An 8,986-nucleotide genomic window follows, 5' to 3' on the forward strand; every position below is an offset into this window, starting at 1 on the left:
TGCAGATTTACCAGCACCGTTTATTGAAGAGATTTTTTTTCTTAATGTATTGTCTTGGTGCCTATGTAAAAAATGAGTTCACTGTAGATGTATGGATTTGTTTCTGGGTTCTGTACTCTGTTCCATTTGTCTGTGTTTCTGTTTTTATGCCAGTACTATGCTGTTTTGGTTACTATAGATCTGTAGTATAATTTTATGTTAGGTAATGGGATTCCTCCAGTTTTATTCTTTTTGCTCAAGATAGCTTTGGCCATTCTAGGTCTTTTATGACTTTATATAAATTTAAGACTGTTTTTTAGACCTGCTCTTTCTATTTGTGTGAGGAATGTCAATACTATTTTCACAGAAATTGCATTGATTCCATAGCTTGCTTTGTGTAGCATGAACATTTTTATATTGATTCTTCCATTCCATAAACACAGAATACTGACTAAAACAATCTGCAAATGGGTGGTTTTATTTCCTCTCTTCTTATTTGGATGTGCCTTTTTTTTTTCCTCTTTTGTGATTGTTCTGGCCAGGACTTTCAATACTATGTTGAATAGGAGTGGTGAGAGAGGACATCTTTGTCTTGTGCCAGTTTCCAAGGGAAATGCTTCCAGTTTTGTCCATTCAGTATGATGTTGGCTGTGTGTTTGTCATAGACTACTTTTATTATTTCAAGGCATGTTTCCTCAATACCTAGTATATGGAGAGTTTTAACATAAAGTAATTTTAAATTTTAAGAGAAGCCTTTTCTGCATCTATTGCGATAATCATGAGGTTTTGTCTTTAGTTCTCTTTGTATTATGAATCACATTTATTGATTTACATATGTTGAACCAACCTTGCACCCCAGGGAAAAACCCTACATGATAGGTTTTTTGATGTGCTGCTGTATTTGGTTTGCCAGTATTTTATTGAGAATTTTTGCATCGATGTTCATCAAAGATAAGACATTTTCCTTTTTGTTGTGTTTCTTCCAGGTTTTGATATCAGAATGATGTTGGCCTCATAGGATGAGTAAGGAAGGAGACTTTCATTCTCAAATTTTGTGCAGTTTCAGTAGGAATGGTACCAAATTCTTCTTTGTATATCTGGTAGAATTTGGCTGTGAATTCATCTGTTCCTGGGCTTTTTAAAATTGGTAGCCTATTTATTACTGATTCAATTTTGGAGCTTGTTATTGGTCTGTTCAGGGATTCAATTTCTTCCTGGTTCAGTCTTGGAAAGGTGTATATGTACAGGAATTTATTTAATTCTTCTAGGTGTTCTAGTTTTTTTGCATAAAACTGTTCATAATATTCTCTGATGTTTATTTGAATTTCTGAGAAGTCAGTGGTAATATCCCTTTTGTTGTTCCTGATTGTTTTTATTTGAATCTTCTCTTTTTTCTTCTTTATTAGTCTAGCTAGTAGTCCAGCTTTAAAAAAAACCTACTCTTGGATTCATTAATCTTTTAGATTTTTTGTGTGTTCTAATCTCTTTCAGTTTAGTTCTGATTTTGCTTATTTCTTTCTTCTGCTAGATTTGGAGTTGGCTAGTTTTTCATTCTCTAGATCTTTCAGTTGTGATGTTGAGTGGCTAAACTGAGATATTTATAACTTTTTGTGGTGGTTGTTCAGCACCATGAATTTTTCTCTCAGCGCTGACTTAGTTGTGTCTCAGGGATCCTGGTATGTTTTGTGTTTGTTCTCAAAAGTTTCAAGTAACTTTTGGCTGATGCCGTAATTTCATTATTTACCCAAAAGTTATTCAGGAGTTAGTTATTTAATTTTTATGTAATCTTGTGGTATTGAGTCTTGGGTTTCTCAACCTTTACCTCCAATTTTATTGTACTGTGGTCTGGGAGAGTGGTTGTCATAATCTGAATTCTTTTATATTTACTGAGGATTGTTTTATGTCTGAATATGTGGTTGATTTTAGAGTATGTGCCATGTGGCAATGAGAATGTATATATTGTTTTGGTGAAGAGTTCTGTAGGTGTCTATTACATCCATTTAATCCAGTGTTGCATTCAGATCCTGAATATCTTAATTAATTTTCTGCCTTAATAATCTAATATTGTAAATGGTTTGTTGAAGTCTATCACTATTATTGTGTGGGACTCTAAGTCTTTTTGAAGACCTCTAAGAACTTGCTTTATGAATTTGGGTGCTCCTGTGTTGGGTGTGTATATATTTTAATATATATATATATATGAATATATATATATTCTTGTTGAATTTAAACCTTAACCATTTTGTAATGCCTTTTTTGTCTTTTTAAATATTTGTTGGTTTAAAGTCTATTTGTTCTAAAATTAGGGTTGCAACCTGTTCTTTTTTCTGTTTTCCATTTGGTTGGTAGATTTTTTTTATCCCTTAATTTTGAGCCTATGAAAGTTATTGCATGTGAAATGAGTCTTGATGACAGCATATCATTGGGTCTTTGTTCTTTATCCAGTTTACCACTCTGTGCCTTTTAATTGGAAATTTCAGCCCATTTACATTCATAATCAGTATGGATATGTGTGCATTTGATCCTGTCATTATAATGGTAGCTTGTTATTATGCAGACTTGCTTGTGTGTCACTGGTCTGTGTGCTTCAGTGCGCTTTTTTAGTGGCTAATAATTGTTCTTTATTTCTATATTTAGTGCTTTCTTTGGAAGCTTTTGTAAGGCATGTCTTATAGTAATGAATTTCCTCAGAATTTGCCTGTTTAAAAAGGATTTTATTTCTCCTTTACTTATGAAGCTTAGCTTGGGCAACTGTGAAATTCTTGATTGGAATTTATTTTTTTCAAGGATGTTAAATATTGGTATTGGTCTCTTCTGGCTTGTAGGATTTCTGCTAAGAGGTCTACTTTTACATTGGTGATCTTTCCTTTGTGGTTGACCTGACCTTCCTCTCTAGCTGCCTTCAACATTTTTTCTTTTATTTCAGGCTTGAAGAATCTGATAATTATGTGTCTTGGTGATTATTTTCTTGTGGAGTATCTTACTAGAATTCTCTGCATTTCTTGAATTTGAATGCTGGCCTCTCTTGGGGAAGTTCTCATGAATGATATCCTAAAACATGTTTTTCAAGTTGCTTCCCTTCTCCCCTTCTTTCATGGACACCAGTGGGTCATTCATTTGGTCTCTTTACATAATCTTATATTTCTCAGAGGTTTGAGGGTTTTCATTTTTCTTTTTTCTTTATTTTTGTCTGAATGTCTTATTTCAAATAGCCACTCTTCAAACTCTGAGATTATTTCTTAGCTTTGTCTATTCTGCTATTAATACTTGTGAATTTATTATTAAATATTTAGTGCGTTTTATCAGTTCTCAGGTTAGTTATGCTTTTAATACTGGCTATTTTTTCTGCCCGGTCTTGTATTATTATTTATTAAAAAGTTAAGAAAAGATTCTTAACTTTTTTGAATTGAGTCTCAAGGTACTTCTGCGTTTTAATTATCTTTATTTCTACTCATATTCTGAATTCTACTTCTGTCATTTTAGCCATCTTGGACTGGTTTAGAACCTTACTGGAGATGTAGTGTGGCTATTTGGAGGAAGAAAGGAACTCTAGCTTTTGAGTTGTCAGAATTTTTGTGTTTGTTCTTTTTTACCTTTATGGGGTGATATTTCTTTAATCTTTGAAGTTGTTGACTTTTGGATTTCTTCTTGTATTCTATTTGCTGACCTTAATTGTTGAATTGTGGTATAAAGTTTACTCAGTCAAGAGGCTTTATGTGTATTCATGCAGGTGAAGGTGGCTGCTCAGGGCTGAAGAGAATCTGCTGCTTAGAGCTGAGGAGAGTATGCTGCTCAGGGCTGAGGAGGGTCTGCTGTTCTTTGTGCTTAGTTGCACTCAAATGGCAGTGTTGGCAAAAGGGCAGGGTGCTGGTTGTCGTGGGGCTAGTGGGCTCTGTGTACACCAAGACTCTGACTGCAAAGGTGGTATAACAGGGATGGGGGCCTGGAGTACAATCCTACCATCAGCAGTGCCAAGGCAGAATGCATGTGCACATTTGCACTGACAGGCAAGGAAGGCAAGATCCTTCCATGCGTGCGCGCGCACACACACACACACACACACCAGCACAGTGATGTGTGGGGTGGCCATGGTCCTTGGGGGGAAACTACAGTGAGGAGAGGCAGCAGGCAGACTGATGCCCGGATGGGGCCACCCCACTGGACTTGTCTACTGGTGAGGCAGGATCTGCCAGGTCAGGAGATATGACATAGGCCACTAGGGCACCCAAGGCTGCACTGCAAGCAGGCATGACCAAATTGGAGCCACAGGAAAGGCCAGCAGACCAAGGGGTGCTCAGGTCAAAACAGCCCCATCTGATGGGCCAGACCACCCTGCAGAATTTATGTCCAAAATTTCCCCTAGGGCTAACGTCTCTTATGGGAGCAAGTTAAGCTTATGGGTATGGACATCCCTGGACATGCTTCACTACAGATGCTCCCACACCAAACCCTATGGGCTCTGCACTGGCTGGTGTGCTGCCCCTATCACTTCTCTAAGCAGCTCTTCCTTTCAACTCATTTTTCATGGTGGTCAGGGGTCTCTGCCACTGGGATTCCAGAGGCTAGTGGGGAAAGCAGGTAGCTCCTTGCCAGTTAAACTCATCTGTTTTCTCACAGTCACTGGGGGCCAGAAATGAGTTCCACTGTGCTTTAGCCCTGTGCAGGGTTCCCAGATTCTGAACCTTCAGTTCAACTTTTGTGTCTTTCCTCCGTCCCCTCTCAGTACCTGCCCTTTCTTAAGCATGTGCCAGTCATCCTGTTCCCTTGGTGGTAGCTGTTCCACCTTGGTGTGTCTATTCAGCCATGTTGCTCAAATCTATAAAGTCTTATAGGTCAATAATAAATAGAAAATTGACACTTGAAAAATATGCAAAGAACTTGAATTTAAAATTTCTACAAATAAAAAGCAAAAATTGTCAATAAATTTTAAATATGCAACATATTAATGTAGAGAAATGCAAATCAAAAGCTCAATGAGATACTTACCAAAATAGCTGTAACAAAGAGACAATAAAAAAGATTGCCGGGCATGCGACTGTGCACTCAATCCAGCACCATGGGGAAGCAGGACAATCGGGTGGCCTATATGAACCCAATAGCAATGGCAAGATCAAAGGGTCCAGTCCAGTCTTCAGGGCCAACAATACAATGTTATCTGAATTGACCAAGGCCTACCTGGGAAGAAGTAAAAGAGCAACTAGAAAAGAGAAAGAAAGGCTCCAAGGCTTTGGCTGAATTTGAAGAAAAAATGAATGAGAACTGGAAGGAAGAACTGGAAAAACACAGGGAGAAATTATTAAGTGGAAGTAAGAGCTCATCCAAAAAAAGACAGAGAAAGAAAAATGAAAAGAAGAAGTCTGGTAGGTATTCATCTTCTTCTTCATCAAGCTCTGATTCTTCCAGCAGTTCTGATTCTGAAGATGAGGATAAGAAACAAGGAAAATGGAGAAAGAAAAAGAAGAACTGTTCACATAAATCTTCTGAAAGCTCCATGTCAGAAACTGAACCAGACAGTAAGGATGGTTTTAAAAAGAAAAAGAAGTCAAAAGATGGAACTGAGAAAGAAAAGGATATTAAAGGACTCAACAAAAAGAGAAAGATGTATTCTGAAGATAAACCTTTATCATCTGAGTTCTTGTCACAATCAGAGTATATTGAGGAGGTGTGAGCAAAAAAGAAGAAAAACAGTGAAGAACGAGAAAAAGCAACAGAAAAAATGAAAAAGAAAAAGAAGCATAAGAAACACAGTAAGAAGAAGAAAAATAAGTGTGCTAGTTCAAGTCCTGACTCACCATAACGTTAAGAAAAATCAGGATTCCCTTATAAAGAAAGTGCAATGCCTGAGGAAATTTCAATTGTGAAAACTACAACATACTTACTAAAATGTATGAATTTTCTTGTCTTTAGAATTATTCCTGGACTATTCAGTAGCCACTCAGATGTCACTGTGTGAAAGGGCCATAAATGTTGGCTGCTGCTTGAACATCTATTTTTTTTTTCTTCCAGTGCTTGATAACTCTGTGAGATAATACACTGTGGTTATACTCGTGGTTAAGATATTTGGGAATAAAATCAATACTTTTGACTAGAAGTGTCTAAGGATAAACCAACAGAAATTGAATCTAGATGTATCTTTAAGATGTAATCAGAAATGACCAGATGACTCTAGTTAAAATTTTTGAAGGAGGGATTACATTAATATTTAAAAACCCTTACTCTGTAAATAAGTGTATTTTAATTTTTTCCCCTCATATACTTTTATTTACCAGGGGAAGGACCTTTTAGGGTTGGGGGGTGGCTTGCTATCTCTTTAGCTAGCAGAATAGTGTGCCTTTGATCCTCACACATCCTATATTATGGACACAGTAGCAATGCTTCACGGGGAGGTCAGAGCTGGCTACCAGCAGTCTTGCCCTTTACTGAACTTAGTGTTATCCTTGGATGCTGTCATATGCTGCTTTGAGTGAACCAGAGAAACAGCCATTTGCAGCATGAGAAAGCCCCAAAAGCACTGAGATTTACCTACACTTCAATAATAATGAATATTTTTTAGCATTAGAAGGTGTTATGTCATTTGAATTAATTTTGATTACACTTTGGCTTGGGAGAGGAATTATTTTAAATAGACGCTGGTTCTTTTTGAACTTGAGAGCTAAATATTCTAAAATGCATGTTTAACACTAAGTTTTAACCAGTCAGGAAAATTTTATGTAACCAGTGATAGTTTATTTTTTGTATGAATTTTGTTTAGCCTGCAATGTTTAGCTTTTGTTAACTCCTCACTCTTGCTGTCTTAAGTTCATTACTGTGTTTAATGGCCTACTTGCCAAGATATTTAGCATGTAAAAAGCAGGGTTTTGATTTAAGAAAAAAAAAAGGCTTCATATTGAAAGCTGAGATTTGCAATAACAAGTTGAGTGGCCAGCCTGGTATGCTGTGTCTTATTGCCTGAATCTTAGTAAATGTAATGTTTAAAAAAAAATTGCCAAAGATATCAAAAATATGAAAGCTTCAAAGACTGTATGTAGCAATGTAAAAAACAACCACTTTAAAAAAAATTTGGCGATTATTCAAAATGTTATAAAGAGTATCACCATATGACTCAGAAATTTTACTCTCTGGCCGGGCGCGGTGGCTCAAGCCTGTAATCCCAGCACTTTGGGAGGCCGAGACGGGCGGATCACGAGGTCAGGAGGTCGAGACCATCCTGGCTAACGCGGTGAAACCCCGTCTCTACTAAAAAACACAAAAAACTAGCCAGGCGAGGTGGCAGGCGCCTGTAGTCCCAGCTACTCGGGAGGCTGAGGCAGGAGAATGGCGTGAACCTGGGAGGCGGAGCTTGCAGTGAACTGAGATCCGGCCACTGCACTCCAGCCTGGGTGACACAGCGAGACTCTGTCTCACAAAAAGATAAAGAAAGAAAGAAATTTTACTCTCTGTTATGTACTCAAAAGAAATGAAAGCCTATGACTACACAAAGATTCTAATGTAAATGATCAAAGCAGTAGTATTTATAATAGCCCCAAAGGAATAAAACCAAAATATTCATTAAATAGTAAAAGAAAAAAATAATATGTGCTTCTGTCCATGCAATAAAATACTATTTGCCAAATTTTAAAAAATGAACTAATGATACCTGCTATGTCAGGAACAAACCTCGAAATTATCAAAGTAAGTTAAAAGAAACCAAACCAAATGAGCAGATAATTTATGATTTCACTTAAAATAACTTTTAATACAAGGATTAGATGTGAAAACAGATTAATGATTGCCTGTGACCAGGGAAATAAAATCAGTAAGTACTAAAGGGCTGAATTTCTTTTTCCATAGTAATAAAATTATTTCAAAATTAGATTGTGATTATGGTTGTCTGTAAGTATATTTTAAAAAATTGGAATTGTACACATAAAATATGTGATGGTTTTGTTATAAAATCATATCCCAGTAAAATGTTTCCAAAGGAAACATGCCACAGATAAAATGTACTACTGTTGATTTTTGGAGAACTAAGTCACAGACTCTAAAAACCAAACCCATTTATTGTTCATCTCAAGACATGTTAAATTAAGAGGAAAAGACAAAGATATAGTTATAACATTAAAATGTTCATAGCAAATAGTTATAAGAAAAAATTGAAGTTTGTAAAGGGTATTAATAGATAGAAATTATCTGGTTAGATTTACCAGGCCAGAAATGTGAATTAAATAATAGTACCTTATTGAAGACCACTCTGAGTCACAGATTATTAGAAATTTGTAATGATGTCATCATAAGGTTAAAATATCCCTTACCAAAAATGACTCAGAGAAAAAATGTTAAATAAAGTGTGTTGGTGGCACCCATATCCATAGTTGCAGGTACTTTTAGTGTAAGACCAATTAGAAAGCTGCGCATTTTTCCCTCATTTGTAACCAATTTCAGCAGTTGAATCCATTATTGAACTCCTAAATTTATTGATAAAACATGTGAGCAGATGTTTGACTTGTTTTTATTACAAAACATGGCTAATATACAGTATGTGAAAGTTTCCATAAAATTATTAAATTATTTATTTCAAAGTTATAAAAATAAAAAGTTTTAGCAAACATAGCAAGAATTATACACTAACATTTATCATACATACCTATCACAAGGCTTCAGCAATTATCATACTTTTATTTTTCATTTTTAACTATCAACTTCAATTATTCTGGTAGTATTTTAAAGTAAGTATATTACATTTTTCAGTTTGTAGAAATTTGAGTATCTATATCTAAGAAATAAAAAGAAAAATAATAAAAACATTATTATAAAATCTAATTAAATACAAATATTTCCTAATATTATTTTAAAATGTTTCTTGATTTTTTTATGTGCAAAACACTAGATTTAGCAAACACTGAGACTTTATGAGAAGTAACAATTTAAGTGTAATATTTATCCTAGAGACTCAAAGTGAATATAAATGAATATATCTTTAGTTAATACAGCTTAAAAACACTGTATTTGTAAAAACACATTTTGAAGA

The 8,986-nt window shown here is 35.4% G+C and overlaps 1 pseudogene; it reads left to right on the plus strand.

Moving 5' to 3' along the window:
* The first annotated feature begins 5,035 nt into the window (after nucleotides 1–5,035).
* Nucleotides 5,036–5,907, plus strand: LOC102126908 (protein FAM133B pseudogene; annotated as a pseudogene).
* The last annotated feature ends 3,079 nt before the right edge of the window (nucleotides 5,908–8,986 follow it).

This window comes from Macaca fascicularis, chromosome 10 (assembly GCF_037993035.2).
Source record: "Macaca fascicularis isolate 582-1 chromosome 10, T2T-MFA8v1.1".
In the NCBI taxonomy this organism is placed as follows: domain Eukaryota; kingdom Metazoa; phylum Chordata; class Mammalia; order Primates; family Cercopithecidae; genus Macaca; species Macaca fascicularis.